Genomic DNA, 17,829 nt, shown 5'->3' on the forward strand with positions numbered 1-17,829 from the left:
GTTTCTTGAAAATGTTTTCGACCTCAAATTCCTCCTAGTTCTCACTGTTCTGGAATAACTGTCACATTGTGTATATAGATATATATCTTCTGGGGTATGGGAAAACACATTTAGTAAGTTTACGAAAGTAGGATCTGCTTTCATTGTTACCCCCACTTTTTAGGTCGAGGTAATAGCTATTGACAATAGAAATGACAATAACATTTACTTAGGGATAACAAAAATAAATAAAAAAAATAATAAGCAATGCCAATAGCTCTACCTATAATATTGCCGAGACCATTGCATTGTAAATGGTTGTTTCTTTCTTTTACTCTTAGTATCGATCTCGTGGGTTAGATAAGCTAACGAGACACACTGATTTAGGACTGTTACATATGAAAATTTCCCTGATATGCTTATGCTAACCCTGTAACAGATTGCCTGTTTGTTCTTGGATAAAATCAAGAAAGTATTTTGAAAACAAAAAAACGGCAGGTGCGAAAACGTCAAAGAGGGGCAGTCAGCCTTATTTTAATTTTTTGTCTGGAAATAGCTTGGACTAGTAGCCCACTCGTCACATCAGTGCACTAATTGACTGTATAAAAATCCAGCGTTCCCATTAAGAGATATAATTTTTAGATGTTGATGCAGATTATAACATTTTGACTCGCACACATACGCTGGACTAAAAAGGCCTTAGCAGTCGTGAACCCCTGCTTTTTAATAGTGGGCATTTTAAAGTAGAGTAACCTATTGGTATGTACACGCAAAACAACAAGAGTGCAGGTTGAAGCATGTCTTGTAATTGCAACTCTGTTAACGTGAGCGGTGTTAATTATAATTCATCATCTCTAGGACAGCAGGGAATAATTTGTGGATTTAGGCTATACATCATCGTTCCAGATGCTTGGTTGTAGAACAGAACAGTAGAGAACAGAAACGTTGCAAGCCTTTTTCATTTAATTTGAGAACCAGGTGTTAGTGAATTTTGGGGCAGTTCAAATTGCTAAGGAAGCCTGCTATGATGGGAAAACTGAGTAAAATACACCATTAGAGAATCTTTCATGAATTGTGTCCATTCTCCATACAACCACGTCTTCTGGAATTATGCGGCAGGGGAGCACCACATTATGCTTTAATCTGTACGTGCCCTGCTACATATGCATCTTTCTAAAATTAGAAGGTAGCCACGCTTCTGAACTGCTTCTATTTCTGCATGCAAGTGCAACTCTGGGAGTGCTTCCTGGCTCATTCCTATCAGTGCCAAACCGAAAACAAGAAATTAAGAAAACGAGCCGACACCTCAATGTCTCACCATATGATTACAAGAAGCATTTAACATTTTAAAATAACAAATAACAATCACATATACTTTTAGTAGAACAGTTCATTTACTACCCAATAGGTAGGCACACTTATGACAGGTAAAGAAACTCTTCTCAGATCTCCCAAAAATATTATTATTTTGGTACACAGAACAAATACTATTGGATTTCAATTACTGTAACATGAAGACCTAGTTTAAACACACAGCACTTTCGGCTATGGAACCTCTAGCTGCTGCAATTCGTCAATCGGCTGATGTAGTGGGCACTCCTCTTCCAATTGGTCACTCCAAAATGTATTTATATGCGGATGACATTCTTCTTACACTTACTGATCTTCCCCGCTCTCTCCCTGCTCTCCTCCGTGTCATTGATGATTTTTCTTCTTTCTCTGGATATAAGATAAACTGGGACAAGAGCGAAGCATTACCTATGTCCATTGGTACTATGAAGGACGCCATCTCTGGTTTTCCATTTCATTGGCAACCCTCTCGGCTTAAATACTTAGGTATACTCCTCAATAGGGGATTGGATAATGTTGTCACGGACAATTTAACTCCTTTAATTGCGCAAATGCAAAGAGACTTCGATAAATGGAAGGCCCTAGGTTTATCCCTTTGGGGACGGGTTCAGGCGATCTAGATGGTCACCTTACCACGTTTTCTCTATGTTCTGGGTATGCTCCCTTTGACCATTCCTTTGGCTACTCTTCGGTCCATTGATTCGAAAATTAAACTTTTTATATGGGGTACATCTAAACCTTGTCTCACCCTAGCCAAATTAAAGTCCCACCAATTGCATGGAGGTTTAGGTCTTCCCTCTATCGAGCATTACTCCCTTGCTCTCCATCTTTCCCATCTTTCTTTCTTTTTACCTAAGTCTAAAGACATCCCCCAATGGGTTCCACTTGATCGTCACTTATTGGCTTCTGGCCCTGGTTTATCCCTTTTATATGGCAAGGGTTCCAGTTCTCTTGATCCCAAAAATCCTATATTATCCGCTATGTATAAGTCTTGGCAAAGAAGTCAGCGTATCTTTAAGTCTAACTCGCGGCTTCACTTTAATGCTCCTATATGGTCTAACTCGGCTATTCGAGTGCGGGGTCGTACTGTGTCCTGGCCTCTGTGGCAGGAGGCTGGTATTCATTCCATGGAACAACTGTTCCATGGTGACAATTTTAAATCCTTTCTCCAACTCAGTGAGGAATTCCATCTTCCGCCCTCACAATCCTGTAAATATTCCCATCTTCAACAAGCTCTCACAAAACGTCTGGGTTCCCCACCTGAGCTACTGTCCACTTCTCCTATTTTATCTTATTTGAATTTATGGGGAACTTTTAAGGGTGTCACTTCTGGCCTTTATAAGACTTTCTTACATCCTCTATTTTCGCAACCCCTTTCAAAAGCTCTTCAATTGAAGTGGCAATCACGCCTTTCTGTGACATACTCGGATGCTCAGTGGGATCTCATTTTGGAAGGATTACATAAGAGTGTTTGAGAAGCTCGCCTTAAATTCTGTGTTTTTAAAATTCTCCATGAATGGCACGGGTCCCCGGTCAAATTACATCGTGCTAAGTTACTTTCCCATTCTTTGTGCTGGAGATGTCCTGCTTCCAGTTGTGATAGAACGCACATTATGTGTGAATGCCCTCGTACTAGATCATTTTGGCTTTTTGTGCAAAAGACTTTGGCTTCCTCTATGTCATTGCCCCTTACCTCTGCAAATATAATTGTACACGATCTTCGTGACCTTCCAAAATTTACTAAACCACAGACTCGTCTCCTACATACTGCTCTTGCCACTGCAAAAAATTTCATATTGCGTCATTGGAAGTCCTCATTACCTCCTTCTCAGGAGAAATGGTTGGTGGCAATGATACAGCTTCTTACGAACGTATAATTTATAATTTGCAGGATCAAGCTTCCATTTTTCTTCAAGTTTGGCCCCCATTCCTGGAAACCACTGTGGGTACTGACTCTGTTTCTACTCCTTCTTCTTCTTCTACGGCTGCTCTTCCTTCTTAATTCCTTCTTAATTCCACCTTTCTTGCACTATATTCATTCTCTTTTATTCCTCTCTCCTATGTTCCTTCTCACTCTTCTTGCTTCCATCTCAATTCACAGTTAGTTTTGTTATTATGGGGCTCCCTTTTCTATTTCTTTCTCTCTTCCTCTCTTTCTTTTTCTTCCCTTTTATCCTTAGTTTTGCCTTATGAATTCTAGAGGATTTGTTGTTTATGCTTCCTTTGTTATATTTTATGAATCATTTCCTCATTTATGCTATGTCTCATTTTTTTCCTCTGCATATGTATCTACATTCACGCTTAATCAAATTTTATTAATAAAAAATTTCAACACAAAAAAAAAAAAATAAATAAAATAAACACACAGCACTGATTTAAAGAAAAAAAGGGATACATATTGAATGAAAAGCATTGACAAATCATTGGCCCACCATCCAGGCACTGACGTGCACTTCAGGTAGATTTGCACATGTGAGCAGACCAAATGCTGTCATATACAGTGGTGGAAGCATCTTGTTCCATTTCCATGTGCTAAATGTTATAGTGGTGGGGAAGCAAAATCTGAATGCCAGCTGAACAGACCAACGGTTGAAGAGGGCTGACCCAAAGAACATCTACGGTGTGTATGTTAGGTTACGTTATTTATAAAGTGTGCAAATAACAAAAAAAGGTGTTCTGGAGCTAGACCAACATAAGTTATTTTCAGTCCCTTCTTTCCCATGCCTACTCCAAGTGGCAAATTACTGCTGCCAAAGAAGCTTGCTTATCTTAGCCCGAACTCTTCCTTTGCGCCATCCATTATCCTGTTTGACTCCCGACAAACTCGAGATTCTTTAACATCCGCGGAGAAAATGATAACTGTGGGATATATATATATATCTATACTACTATTATAAAGAGAGAACACAAACCTTTTGGCAAGGTAAACTCGGGAACCACAGCGCCAATCCACACACCCAATACATTGTTGTAATCCTCAGGGTGTGCAGATAGACATAGGCTATAGAAAAGTAAAAAAGAACGTAAATTTAAAAATATAACTTAAAAAAAAAAGTAGTGCCCTGAAAGTAGCACCGGCCGCGACGCTGACGGCCACGACGTAGCGCTGGCCGCAACGTACGTGATAATGAGGAGGAGCGGCGGTAAAGTGAGGAGCTCGGGGAGGAGCGGCGGCTCAGGTAAGGCTCTGGGACACGGGACAGGAGGGAGCCGGTGCCGGAGGTTGGCCCGGAACAACTGCGGTAAGGCTCAGGGTCTGGGGGCAGCATTTCAGGCTTGCGTGCACTCCCGACCCGGCTCCCGCCCGTCACAACATTGTCCGGGACACAGACAATGTTGTGGCGGGAGTGGGCCGGGGCAGGAGTGCACGCAAGCCTGAAATGCTGCCCCCAGCCCCCTTCTGCCCCGGGCAACGCTGGGGCGGGATATATATATATATATATATATATATATATATATATATATATATATATATATATATATATATATATATATATATATATATATATCCAACAGGAGTAACGTACAAACCGACCACACCAGCATGTTAACAGATCTTTATTTCCTGGCAAGATGGTATTTACAAGCAGGACGGCATGACGCGTTTCGAGGTCAGTTACCTCTTAATCATATGCATGGTTTCAGGGGTGGGTTCGTTAGTCTTTTCAAACGTGGCTGTAACACTGAAGAGGGACAACTGTCCATTAACTTCAAGAGGCAGTCCTTTTGGGTGTTTATTTCCAGTATTTTTCGAGTTTAAGGTTTAAAAGTACCAGTTCTGATTCTTTTATAATGCTTAGTGCAAATAATTGCTCAGGTATTATATATATATATATACCTACCTGTTACCCTTTGCCGAACTAACAGACAACTTGAACATTCATAGGGGCAGTTTGTAACCTTACACACATTGGTTCATATTTTCCGCCCTAGCTGCTACATTTTGGTGACCGAAACACCTACCCGTGCCGTTGTGCAATATCTCCAATCCATTAGCTGTGGCCGTGGGCCTATCAGCTGGATGGCCAAAGCTATTGGTGTGCACACAAGGCTTTCTCTCACTAGCCTTAGACACAGGTGTGAAACGGGATGGGAAAGAGTGCTTGCCTAACTGACCACTCTCTGGGTACACACAGTTCAAATGTATTCAATTCTTTATGCCACGTAGGGCATACCTGCCTCCTGCCATGATTAACGTGTTTTTCCTGAGGCGGACACCTGCTGCCCCCTTTATTCCTTACCTGATGCCAACTTGATCCACATGGTGTGGTCCTGCTTGTCTTTACCCCAGTACTGTTCAGCAGTCACTTTGCAGCTTGCTCAGATAACCACATTCATCACCTTACACAGCTGGGAGACCTGTGCTTTGGACTCTTACCTGCGTACAAAGAAATATAAAGTATTAGCTGGTTTTCTTCATCTATCTCTGCTCCTAGCCAAGTGCACTATTGCATGTCGACGAAAGCCTGGCATTACCCCCCTGTTATAATGGCTTGGCAACAGTCGCTGTTGGTTCGTGCTTTAACAGAGTGCTATCCTGAGAGCAGAGGAAGGCAGAGGCCTCTGGAAGCACTCCATTTCTCTGGAATGGGATGATCTCATACGCTGCTTTCAAGAGGGGGCCAACGCCACCTCCGATCAGCCAACCACGCCCTCGCCGGCGTCCCCCGCATCCGAAGAGCGACTATAGGAGGAAGGTCCTTCTCCTACCTGGCCGCCAAGACCTGGAACTCCCTCCCTCCCGACCCAAGACCCCCTCTCCTTCAGGAAGAAGCTGAAGACCTGGCTGTTCGAGCAGTAGCGGCACCCCCCCCCCGCGCCTTGAGACCCTACGGGTATGTAGCGCGCTCTATAAATGTCTTTGATTGATTGATGACTCCCTTCCCCCTTAAATGCTCCGCTTCCCCCCATGACCTATGATTGATATTACCTGCAACACCACATTTCTGACATAACCATTTTCGCAATCACTATCTTTCTACAAAAGCCTGTTGCTGCGACACCTGAGCCTCTTCTGATTAGCGTTGGCTAGTCTTCTCGCTTAACAGCGTGCACAGTGTCTTCTGTGTACCTACTGACTAGCATTCACTCCCCAATTCTGAACGTCGATACAGATACCTGTCTCTGCTTGCCTCATAAAGTACCCCCGCTTGGTATTGTCTTTTTTTGCTGTTGTATGATGTTCATAGTTTTGTTATTTTTCCCAATAGATGTAATTTATAAGCGCTATGTCTTGATGACTTTTCTGATTTACCACATGAAGCTAAGGCCTTAGACACAGTATTGTATTCCGCTGGCACAATACTAGCATGCTGTTTTGATATTGTATTCATAACAAAAATCAATAAAGAAATATTTTTAAAAAAATTGCTCACCTGGTGTTCTAGTTAGTGTCGAAAGTTCTAGGGTGTATAAAAATGTTTTCCTTTAACTGGGGACAGTTGATGAGTTGCTGCTTACCTAAGAACTGGATGTATTATTTGGTGGCATGCTAAGATTCTTCGTGAATAAAGAAGTTGATGTTTCTCTTGACAGTCTTCCCCATGGATGACACACAACCTCAAGTCCATTCAAGCATGCACGATCGAACCACAGTACGAAATGCAACAACACGTGACACACAACAAGACACACCAATATAATATACAGTGTCAATGAGACGACAAAAGAAATCTCAATAATACTTAAGCACGAACCTGAAGAACAATAAGATGTAAACACGAAGTAGACTTTTACAAATCAAACACATCAGCAGCTAAGACTTAAAGCTGGTCTACGAATGAGATTGCTTCTACAGACCATAGTCTCTTCTGTAGTGTTTTTGTTGGCTATCCTTTGTCCATGTAAATCGTCCAAACTTGTGTGGAACTTTCTATCTCTCACCACTTTGTTAACATTCCTCTACTGTTCTCCACCAACCCTAATCGCATTACCATAAACTTTGTGGCCACAACTGGACCATGAAATTTGGGGCTTCCGTTAGTCACTTGCCAAGTCTTCCTGATGTGTACCAACCACATCACCCACTTGAAATTGGGTGACCATCGAATTCGTCCTTCTGTTTGTGTCAACTCCAGGCTAGATCTCAAATCCTCATCCAAGTCAAGTCAAAGATTCTTTATTTGGCCAATGTAGGCCATAAAAGCACATTAAATAAAACAGATGTACCTAAAAACAGAAATAAGCACATGGAGCTTTAAAAGAAACCATTACTTTATATTCACTTCCAATTAACATGAATAAAATCCTCTAAGACCGTTTATAAAAAGGGTCAGGTTAAGGCTCGATATTAGAGAAATACAAAAACAAGAGTTAAAATTAGTCACATAAAGTGCAGGTGCATCAGTGCATTCACAGGAGCAAACACATCGAGCTCAATCCATAAAGTGTACCACTATTGAATAAACACTGATATTGCCCATGAAGGTCAAATCAAGTGGGATCTTACTAATCCTTAAACAGCTTCTTCCTAAGTCTTAGGGCTCCTGAAAAGAAGCTTGCAACCCCAAGGCAGCCCATAGGGGAGGAAAGCATTTGTAGGTACAATAGTGCAGGCCTTACTTGTACAAATTGACTATTTCTTCTCAACGGAAGGATGAATTTATTCCCCAGGGTGCCATAGAATTCGTAGAAAAATATAATATGCATAGTGTCCTGCTCTGAGAAATTGTCACAAGAACAGGGCTTTAGGGCACCTGGCTTTGAAACTCCTTTAGGGAAGGCTAATAACCAGTGTATAAAATTGAATCTGGTTAACCGGAACCAATGATGGACATTATTAACAAATGACTGAAAAAACTGCCCCTGCGAGCTTGAGCTCAGCGTTATGTTTTTTCTCACTATGGACTTAGCAAGTTCTGTGCCTTCCCTTACCAGCAGCTGCTTAGCCACAAACATGTATTTGATGTCACTAGGGCATTATGGTCTCAGGTTCGTAAACCGATCAGGGCGGCCTAGCTTCCTCAGCTGCTCCATAACCTAACCTAACCAGGTGATATGCAAGGCCCTCTCAAGTGCAATACAATCCACTAAGACGTGTAGATTTAAGGTGGAAGCAGGGCTGGAACAGATTCTCAGCCAGCGCATTATTGGTGCAATTGCAATAAGGTCGGAAATATAGCCTAGACCAAGATCTTTGTGCATCATGAAAGAAGGGATGCAATTGGGGACAACAAGGAGTCTATGCAAAAATGTGTTCTCCACCACCTGCAGTTCTCTTACATCTTTGTACCCCCACACGTCGCTTCCGTAAGTGGCCATAGGGATACACTTTTCTCTATAGACCTTTATTAGGGGAGGTACAGGTTTAGCCCCTAATCCCTTCGCAAAATCCATAGTTGCACCCTCTACCCTGGTCCAGAATATTCTTTTTATTTGCTCTTTGCGTGACCTATGGCCCTCTGTCATCAAACAACACTCCCAAATACGGAGAAGTCAAAACTTTGGTAAGTTCTACCCCCCTACAGAAGAACTTACGGCCAATGTCCTAATGGGTGCCAATTGTTATAATGTGGGATTTGGAAAAATTGATTGCGAGATCTATAGAGTACCTGAAATCAAAAGTATTTAAAATATTTTGAAGACCTTGGCAGTCCTAGCAAACAACATCCCATCATCTGCATATAATAAGGCAGGAATAAGTCTTGAGCCAGCCCTAGGGGGTGTCTTTACTCGATGCTGACAGTGCTTCCCCATACTTGTTGATATGGAAGGTATAAAGAAGGGGGGGCAGAATACACCCCTGCCTTACCTCTCTCTTGACTGCCCAGGAGGCTGACACACCGCCATCCTCATTGTACCTCACTGCAGTTGTGATATTAGAATGAGAGGGGTGTAGAAAAGCCACCAGATCTGCATCCATGCCCAGATCCAAAAGAATGGGCCATAGCTTGGATCTGTTGACACAGTTGAACTCCGAGGTTAGGTCCATAAAAGCCATGTGCAAGGAACTTCTCTTGGCTATGGTGTATTTACCCACAACCATGTGTAAGTTGATGTTTTGTTCCAGTGTCCGTCTGCCCTGTCTAAAACCATACTTTAAATCTGAAATAACATTAAAATTGTCTAACCAGGAGGTTAGGCGCTCCAGGACCTCCTTTACCATAATTCTTTGTGGCTGAGGCTAAAAGGAATATCGTACGGTAACATACTGTCATCCCTCGCACCTTTTTTGAAAATATACAAAATAGTTGCCTTGGACCAAGAAGAGGGAAGCCACACAGACAGGCCGCATTAAAAACCTGTGTTAATATCTTGGCCCAAGCCAAAGGGTCCGTATTATAAAGGTACGAAGGGACTCCGTCCGGTCCTGGCACTTTTTCCCCGGCTGTGAACACAATGGCTTTATAAACCTCTTCTGCATTGAAGGACAATTGTAATGTATCAGTTGCAGGCTCCCACACTGTGTCTAACACCCCCAGGTCATCACCACTGTACGCCCTTCAAAATGTTTGACTCCTCTGTCTGAGGCTATACAACAGTCCACTCTGGAATTTGCTGAATTTAAAACGAAGGAGCTATTGAACACTTCCCAAAATTGGGTACTGTCATCCAGCACACTGGCCTGACCTAGGGCCTCCCACGGCCGCTCCCAGTTACAGAGATCCTCCTACAGATCCTGACCCTTTCCTCATCCCTGGGTTTGTGCTTAAGAACCATCATTATGTTCCTGGTTGTCTTGGAGCAATTGCCATCAAACCACTTTTTCCCCTTGGTTCCATTAGACCTACAGTGAGTGGTTCAGTTGTCCGCTATCTGCTTGGTTAATTTATTAAAAGCATCTAATACACATCTGTCCTGCATGCCACTATCACGACATAGTGCAATCTCATCTTTGCATTCCTCATACAGATTGTTTAAAAAGGCCTCCGGAATCACCTTCTCCCATTTTAATCTGTGTGCTTGATCTCTTGTACTAATGGTGCTATTTAAGATGCTCCGGCACTCCTCCATTGGGTATATCTAAGGACAGGACCAGTTCCAGATTTATGGGATTATGATCACTGTAACTGCCCCAGGAGAGCCGATTGTCAGTGTGTGGAGGGCGCGGACCACAAGCCCCCACAGCGCTCGTTGCAGGAAGCCTCTCGAGTTGTTCCTGCGGCTGGAGGCACCCGGGTTAAATCTCGGCCGGGCTCCCGCATGAGTTGGAATGTGGCAGGGATTAGTTCCAAGCTATCTGTTCAAGAAAGGCTCTCCTTTATTAAAAAATATGATATCATTATGTTACAGGAGACGTGAAGGTGGTACCCACTATGTTAGATGGGTACCAGTGCTATAATATTCCTGCCATTGGTTCCTTTTCTGGTCGTGCTTCAGGTGGATTGCCAATATGGCTGAATATTGCCCCAAGCGGTCATGTGGAGGTCTTGGAGGCTGCTAGTACTAGCTTTCAAGTGCTCTGTTAAAAAAAATGTTTACATTTTTATCTGGTTAATTTTATAATAATGATTTTTATATTGTCCCCAATCCAATATTTCTAGAATCAACTAATTTTCTCAAGTTATCTGACATGGTTATTACTCAGGGCCAGGGATTATACCTTTGCCTTGCTGGTGATTTCAACGCACACCTCCCAAATGGTAGAAACACTTTGGGGAATATACAGGGACTGTTAGACCATAGAAATCAGGAGTTTGGGTCGATAAGTGGAATCCCATGACCTATTAGATATTATGGTAACTGAAGGGAAAGATTTCATCATTCCAGCATCCTTAAAGGTAGAGGGTCTCCACCCACAATTGATTTAATATGTATGACCCGGAGTCTAGAATAAATTTTACTTTATGGGTCAGTTTTGAATCCACCTTTTTACTGTTTTGTAAATTTTATAAATTATATACATAGCTATTTTTTATCCCCCTTTTTAAAAGGAGATTTTGCGATATTAGACAGAGTGGAGCAATGTTTTCATACATTTTCCAACTGTCTAACAGTGAAGCATGTTTACATGAATGCTCATTTTTAAGACATGGTGTGAGGGTACGTGGTACTTTATTATTATAACAATCTGCTGCTATTCTGTGTTTTTATTTCTTGTTTTTAATATATAGTGTTATGTATAGATATGTGTTCATCTGATTTATAATAATTTGATAATGTACTTATGTCCATAACTAGATGTAATGTTTATTGTTCCATATGCATGTACTTTTATGAAAGGGTAAACCTTATAAATAAAGAAATTTAACTGAACTGCTCCAGGAGACTCCCAGTTTATGGACTGCAGACACCAAAGGAGCAGAAAGCATTATAAAATCAATGGTGGGAGAACAGAAACATCCGCTCCAATCTGTTCTAGGCAATGCAGATTGTTAGCTGCAAGGAGCTCTTCTGAACGGTGACCTAGTTCTGTGTGCTCAAAGTGGGAGACCAGAGGTATTGTATCCATGTGGCCTTTCACAAAGGTACAGTCAGAGATGTGTATTAAAATCACCTAAAATTATGACCTCACTTCGTAGTAAGAGCGTTTCCTCTTGAACATTGTGATGAGAAACCCCTCTAATGTGGCAATATGTTCAGTATCAAATATGCTACAGAAGGAGTTGTAGAAATGTACTACCAACAGGGGGGGATGATTTGTAAACATCAGCTCTACTGCTAACAAATGGGGTGAGTGACAATTTACCACCTTGGAAGTACATGGTATTTTAAGTGAGGCCAAAACCAGAAGACCACGCTTAGCCCGTCCCACTAAGGAAGTGGATGCTAAATTAAAAAACTTAAAAAGCGACAATATGAGCTTGCCCCTACTGAAACATTCTGTTACATTCAAATCAGACATGCACCCTTGGCAGTACTACCCCAGAACATAGATGTGCCCGAGGCTTACCCCCTAGAGGATAGGTTACTTACAGATTTTATGCCTAAACGTGCCACTTCATTCACATACCGCAAATTGATTAATAATCAAATAGATCCCACGACAGCCTTAAACGAAAAGTGGGCTGCAGACATTGGAGCCACGGATGAGGTAGAGTGGCAGGCAGCGCTCGCTTCGCCCAGAGAGGTGGGAATTCCGGCCAGACTCTGGCTCATTCAGCTTAAAATTTTACATCGCGCTTATCTCACTAGAACTACACTCCACAGAATAGGCAGGGCACAGCATCCATACTGCTTCAGGGGATGTGGGACCGAGGGCCCCTCTTTCCACACACTTTGGGATTGCCCACCACTTCATCTATGACTACTGGTGCAAAGTCTTACGAACGATGTCCCAGACACAGAATATTTCATTCCTGCCTGAACCACGACGATGCCTCTTAAATATTTGGCAACCAAACGACTTATCGCGGCATTGGCTAACCTGGGCGACATTAGGCCTCATGGTAGCTAAACGGAATGTGGCACAGAGGTGGGGATCCACTGATCTGCCCTCGTTGGAGGCATGGTGCAGGGACATGGATGTTGCCATGATTACTGAAGGATATGTTTATCTGGATCGGAAATGCCCCCGAAAGTGGACCAAAATATGGACTGCCTAGAATACTTACAGGGGGGACATCTGCGACCCCATTCCTGAGTCTGATGATGAAAGCTCGGATAATGATTCCGGGGAGGATTGAAAGTTGGGGTGGGCGGTGTGTTATTTAGATTGTATTGTGGAGAAGTGTGGCTCACTGGTTAGAGGAGGCAGACCTGGAAGCAGAGGTCAGCCCGGGACCAGGGTTCAATTCCCGGCTCGGCGGGGTCTTGAGTCCTAAAATGTCCATGGACTCGACAATTCTCGCTCCGGTGCCTACTCGATTCACGGGTTCACACTCTGCGACTCTGGGCAATAGCTTGCTTAATCTCCACAACGGCCCCTCGCGCTGGTATGCCTGGCTTTCACCTTGCGGATACCCTGCCGGGGTTATCTCACAGGGGAATACCAGGACGGGTTCCCTAAGCAAGCGCTTAGAAACCGCTTGGTGATTTGCGCTATATAAATTCCTGTACATTTACATTTACATTGTGATTGAAGTGGGTGGGACAGGGGATGATGAGAATCAATGTCTCAATTATTTCTTGCTTATTGTAACCTTGAATTTAGCACATGCCAATTGTCTTTCTGGTAACTGTTTTATAACCAATAAAAACATTTAAAAAAAACAAAAAACGTAGAAAGCCGTCCTTGAAAAAGGACCCGTTTGTTATCCCAGGTTTCCTGCAGAGCAACTATATGGCAAAAGCCAAAGGGCCTCTGTCAAGTGGCGTCATCTCTTTTGGACCTCAGTGCCACAATCTTCCAGGTCATAATCTCCATACGAAAGGGAAAAGGGTGATAGGGACTGGCTTGGGGGACAAATGGTATGATAGCCGCCAAACCTATTGGCCTGGGACTCAGCAGCCCATCCCGACATGGCACTTGTCAATCAAGGATTCAAATCCTCATCCTCCTCTTGAGGTCCACTTCCATCTTCCAATCACTTCTTCATACACGCTGGGCTCAGTTTTGTCAGTCACCGCACACAACACTTCACATACTCAACCCTATTCAGTTTATAGGCTCTACCAGTCCAGTAGTTTGTGGATAATAAAAATTTTGCTTTATGGGTCAGTTGTTGAATCCATCTTTTGTGATCACAACCCACTTGAGGTTGTCTTTTTAGTGGCACCAAGGAAATATATGAGCGGCAGATAGGGGCCTGCGATCTTCAACCCACAGCGGATGTCAGACAATAATAATTCTGGCAATCCCTCTCTTGAAAACACAACTTTTATGAACTCTTTTACTAAATTAATCTTTTGATACTTGGTTTGATAATAAATCTCACACCAGCTATTTGGAATAACAAAGCACCAAAAGGTACTAAGTAGTGATGATGTAGATCAAGAGAGTTCAAGGGGTCACGCAAAGAAATCTCCATTTTCTATGGACCGGTTGTAATCGTGATGCAAAGGTGGAACATGCGTAGAAAGACTCTTCTTTCAATTTGCACGTGCTAGACAATTCCTCATGACACCTTCTCGCATCCCTATCCATTCTAGCCACTAATAAATCCCTAAAATTCTTTGTTTAATCTAAGTGGAACCTACATGTCCATGATGTCCACTACGAAGAATCGCCACCCTCAAAATTTCTAGGGGAACCGATTTCTCAGCCAGCATAGGTAAACCATCCTCCACCAATATTTTATCCAAGACATTGCTAATGGGTTTAGACAATCTATTTTCTTTATGCCTGCCCTTTCTGACATAACTTACAACTTCTTGCAGCACCAATTTGCCTTTAAATACCTCATGCCATTCTTTTTTCGTTATAGCACTTGCAGCTCCAGTGTCTACTGACACATATTTAGGCTTCATCTTTATCTTTAATTTCACAGGTATAGCTCCTTGGCTTGATCTTGTGGTTAAACCCAGATATTGTGTCCAATTAGTTGGAAAAATACTGGAACAACAGTTTAATGTTGATCCTACATCACCATCCTCTTGTATCACTAAAACATGATCCCTCATGCCTGGCCTTCTATCATCCCGAACAATGCTTGATAAAACCACCCACGTATGTGCAAACCCTTAACAGTAACATTTTTTTTGCTCTGAAATTCCAATACATCTTAAAAACAAAACAAACAAAAAATCATTAGTTCAATACTCCTTCCTTCATAGGAGACATGAGCCCTTCTGGAGGCTCAGGAGGTCTGTCTTGTCACACTTCTTAAAATCACTCTTTGGTGATTATAGCCCTAGATTGAACTAGCAAATTCCAAACTGTCTCACCAGCAGTGGTCTCAGCTAACAGGTCAACACACTCTGCCGCATCCCCACTTCTGACATCATCATGTAGTACTAAAACCATATCTTGTTATTTACTTTGAACAGAATCAATTAAAGAACTAGGTCCAGGGTTGTCAACCTATATCCAATCGTTTCTGATAATGGTTCGGTGCACTTGCACACTTTTGCACAATCACCATCCTTGTTACACAACATGCAGCACACATTGCTTACAGGACTCGGTCTGTCCCCTTTTGTGTATGCAGGAAAACCCCAACTACAAAAGGTGTTACTTTTGTTTAAAAAACAACCTGTAACAATCATACCCATCAGTCATTGTCTTGTCACTTTTGTTATGAAGAGGCCCTTCGTCTAAGCTTTTAGCTAAGGGTATATTCTCACATAAAGACAAATTACTCATTGAGAGCAATCTTTGCTGTGTACCTTTGTCCCAATAATGATTACCAAACTGGTCACAGGCAAGCAGGCCACAATAGTTCCCAAATAGACAGTCCGAAATTAGACGGAGTGCATTAATGTAGGATTCCACTCTCTCATCCCGACATAGATATCCTTTAAAAAATGTGTGTACGTACCAATAAATTCTGCGTTACAGCAAAACTCGCTTCTAAATTCTTGATTACAATCTGATTTTCATCGAGCCCTAAAACAATATTAGAATTTAACTCTGGAAGATGCCTAAAAAAAGCCCTCCCTTCAAAACCCAGAGAAAGTAGCAAAAGCCATTTGTTTTCCATTCAGGCCAACATCCTGACTGCTCGTTATAGCGCAGCCAAACTGTTCCATTAGCCCTCCTATCCTCCCCTCCCCACACTGTTGAAACGATCGTTACTTCTTGTCACACTGTACGAAATAACAAGTACAACTAACCAGTACTTGCCTGGGGTGGAATCTCTTGTCTTGCGAACCACTGCAGTGTTGCTCTGTAACGTTAGCTGAACAGTCTGTTTTGGTGTATGGCAGCTCTCTCGCAATTTGGCGCCAAAATTGAGCTGTGGTGTCATTCCCTACGCTGGACGAACAGAAGGGAGACTGACTCTAGCATCCAGTGCTCCATGGCAGCTTATCAACTCTCACAGAGTTAAAACATTATAATATATCCTACAACAGTATACAGATGGAGTAATGCTATTTGTTAGAATAAGGGCGATTAGCAACGGACATAAATTGAAGATCCTGCTTTGATAATGGATCCATTGGTGATCCTGATCAAACTGAATTTCTCACCTCCACCACTTGTTTTAGAGATACTTCCTGTAAATGCTGAAGCTGCAGTGGCATGTGTTTAGGAGATTATGAACATCCTTATTTAGTCCGTCTGCGATATCAGCTGGCTCACATCTAAAAGAGTTGTAGATTTCTCTTATTATCTGACGATGTTATTTGGTACATTTCGGCTAATTCTTGGTTGGCAATATATTACTACTGTCTACTGGGTACCCGTTCATTTTTTATTATTTATAGTACATGTATATTTTGTGGCAGTCTACTTGAAAACGCTGTTACAATGGGCATTGGTAGGAATTAGGTTTGGGTTATTGTTTAGGTGCATCTGTGGCTGCAGAGTTTACCACATACTTAAGGATTTAATGCATTTGCTGTATAATTTCCCACACAACTTTCAAAATTTCAGGAAAATACTGTCTATCGTAAATGGATAAAAATAATACTGACTGAGAATGTGCCACATCATTTCCGTTTTTGCCCCATAATTTAGATAGCCTTGCCGCATTATTTGTTCCACCATGTCTCTTGATCTAGTAGGCCTGACGAGATTAAAGAGGTACATAGTGGTTTGGGTGGGGTTGTCATAATGACGCCGAAATCTGTATTTTACAGACAACATTGAAATTTAAATTGACGTCCTCAGATAAAAACGTTTTACAAGCAAGTGCCTGCTAGGTAAATGAAAACATAGAGCCTGTTCCGTTCTTGGCTTTCAAGACTCTTTTCAGGAGAGCGGGATGCCATTCCACATATCCCAGCCACTGTTTTTCGCAGGCGCGTGCTAACAGTGTGGTAAGACTGTTGCCCTTGGTAATACATTTAAGCATTTACCAGGATGTAAATAGTGTTTTTAATCTCCTGCGGCATTTGCGTCCCAATCTGAGCAAGAGAACCTTGTGAACACAATATTTCCATTTATTCTACCATGTCTCTAGTTTTCCAAACTGAATCTCCTCCTCGTCATTTTAGTCTGTCACTCTCACTGTTTGCGCATCCCAGGCATAAATCGGTTACTTGTCACCTTGCACATGCACGAAATAGTTGTTGATGTGAGTTAGTGGGTGATCTTTTGTGTGTTCATCTGTGTCTCTAGAGCAACTCTCACAAGCTCCAACCCCAAAAAGGTGTCTAGGGGGCTGTGAGCCTGAGCGATTTCTGTGCTAATTGCACACATATCACTCTCATGCACCGGTATCTGCAAAATATATTCCAATGGTACACAATTCCTTCAGCACACACGAATTTAACACCCACGTTCAAATTGGTTCTGACAAATACATCAGATACCTGGGTTATCAGACAGAGTAACTCATCCACACATTACCCCACTCACAGATTGTACACATTTTCTCCATTCAATGATATGTAGACAGTGCTATCTGTGTGTATGTATGTGTGTGTATGAATGTGTGTGTGTGTGTGTGTGTGTATATATATATATATATATATATATATATATATATATATATATATATATATATATAATCTGATCGAGAGATAAAAGAAAAGACACTTTCACACTCCATCTCTCATCGACACTCCATAATAATG

At 42.1% G+C, this 17,829-nt stretch overlaps 1 protein-coding gene across 1 annotated transcript in view; it reads left to right on the plus strand.

Moving 5' to 3' along the window:
• PDXDC1 (pyridoxal dependent decarboxylase domain containing 1) overlaps window positions 1-17,829 on the plus strand; it is a 435,979-nt gene that overhangs the window by 114,489 nt on the left and 303,661 nt on the right. The window lies entirely within an intron of this gene.

The sequence above is a fragment of the Lissotriton vulgaris genome, chromosome 10 (assembly GCF_964263255.1).
Source record: "Lissotriton vulgaris chromosome 10, aLisVul1.2, whole genome shotgun sequence".
NCBI classification, from domain to species: Eukaryota; Metazoa; Chordata; class Amphibia; order Caudata; family Salamandridae; genus Lissotriton; species Lissotriton vulgaris.